General features: G+C 46.8%; 1 pseudogene; it reads right to left on the reverse strand.

Annotated features, from left to right (window-relative positions):
- Positions 1-225: 225 nt before the first annotated feature.
- On the reverse strand, positions 226-508 carry LOC127664210 (small nuclear ribonucleoprotein E-like; annotated as a pseudogene).
- Positions 509-2,017: the final 1,509 nt, after the last annotated feature.

A 2,017-nucleotide genomic window follows, 5' to 3' on the forward strand; every position in this document is an offset into this window, starting at 1 on the left:
TTCATGTGCTATACCAAAATACCTGAGGCTGGCTACTTTATTAAGGAAATTGCTTGTTTCTCTTTCCTTTCCTTTTTTTTTTTTGTAACAAAACCAATCTTAAAACATTTATTGTCACCTAATGATAATGACGAAGTAAAACAAGTTGAGTAAATGTCGACCCAGCAGAAGACATCTTTAAAAACACTGAACTGCCTTCTCCACTTCTCCCATGCTTGACCATTGCTAGTTGGAAACACTTTGGAGCAGGGTGACAGTATCCCCTCTCAGCATGATCCGACCCAGCTGTTTTCTTGCCTTTGTTTTAGAATGAATCTCTTCTGCATCATCTAATCTGCGGTTCATGTACTCATCAGAGCCAATAACACACCCCTCTTTGCACAAGTTCACTTGTTCATATAACCACACCTGAATTCGAGATCTGTTTTGCAAGTATCTAAACTTAAGGTTGATGGGCTGCACCACCCAACACTTTCTGCACCTTCTGGCCCTGGCTGAGGTACGCCATCATGGGAGTCACAAAGACCACAGGAGTAGCAAAACTGCTTATTTTTATCCTAGTATAGCCTCAGTCTTGTTTTGTAGCTGAAGATGTCCTTGAACTTCTGGTAATCTGCTAAGTGTTTATGCAATGATGGGTATTGAACCCAGAACTTCATGCATGTCAGGCAAGCACTCTCACAACATATGGGAGTCAGCTACCTGCCCTGTAGTGTATATCAAAACCATGGTTTCTCAATGGCTTGATGTATGAAAAATTCAGTTCTTGCTCTTGTCAATAGGACTGGCTTCACGAATGAGGTGGAAGCCTTCCTCGGCTCCTGATAATTAGTCAGGAGTTCCATTTCTTTTCACTGGCTCTGCTATTCTCACGGAGGAGGGAGGGCGCAGGTTGGCGTGAGTGAGAGATGTTGGTTTTTGATTGTCATGGGGGCCGGGATGGGAAGTGGGGCCTTTAGAGACAATTAGGTCTACACAAGAGTTGTTAGAAAAGAAAAGCCACTTGAGGACACATCCCTGGGTCTGACTCCCTGCTGTTCCACAGGACTTCCACCTTTGCCCTCGCCACTGCAGTGGCTGTCCTGTTCTGCCAGCATGCCTTTGGTCAGAACGCAGACCTGCGCTATGAGTGAGGACATCAACAAAGGGAAACTTCAAAACAAAGAAAGCATAAGATTCATGTCCCATCGCAGATGGCTGTGAGCCACCATGTGGTTGCTGGGAATTGAACTCAGGACCTCTGGAAGAACAGTCAGTGCTCTTAACCACTGAGCCATCGCTCCAGCCCACACACATTCTTTATACATATAAAGAACGAGAACAATTCTCACCTCTTAGGGGCTAGTGAGACAGGTCGATGTGTAGCTCTTTGCCTGAAGCTGGGGCCTCAGGCTGAGTCTAAGTCTCATGTTCTTTCTCATGGATGCCCTGTAGCTATTGGCAAGCTAAGGTTCCCCTCATAGACTTCTGCTATGCTTGACTAAAGTTACCAACAAATAAATGTAAATCGTTCGTGATTTTTTTTTTTTAAAAAGGCACGTCCAGGTGCTAGATAGACAGCTCCGTCCGTCCGTGGGTTAAGATCACTATGAAAACATGAGGTACAGAGTTGGATCACAGCCCTGCATAAAAAGCTGGATGTGGGAAACACATACTTGTAACCCTTGTACTAGGACCTGGGGAGACAGAGGATCCTTGGAGTCTGCTGGCTGTCAGCCTAGCTCCAGGTTCAATGGGCGACCCAGCCTCCAGGGAATAAGGTAAGGAGTGATAAGGTAGGGCCTCTGAGGCCTCCATACCTGCTTCCCCACGTGAACGTGCAAACACCACCCAGCCCCACCCACACCGCTCCACACACATACCACAGCAACCCTCATGAATCACGTGTGACTCATCTCTCATAGTTTCCCTTTAGCTCTCCACCAGGTTACAAAGCTCCTGTCAGAGGCCATCTGTGTGCCCTTGAACTTCCCAGACTCCAGAACTTGGGGGAGGGAGGGCGGTCAAGACCAGATTC

This window comes from Apodemus sylvaticus, chromosome 13 (assembly GCF_947179515.1).
Source record: "Apodemus sylvaticus chromosome 13, mApoSyl1.1, whole genome shotgun sequence".
NCBI lineage: Eukaryota > Metazoa > Chordata > Mammalia > Rodentia > Muridae > Apodemus > Apodemus sylvaticus.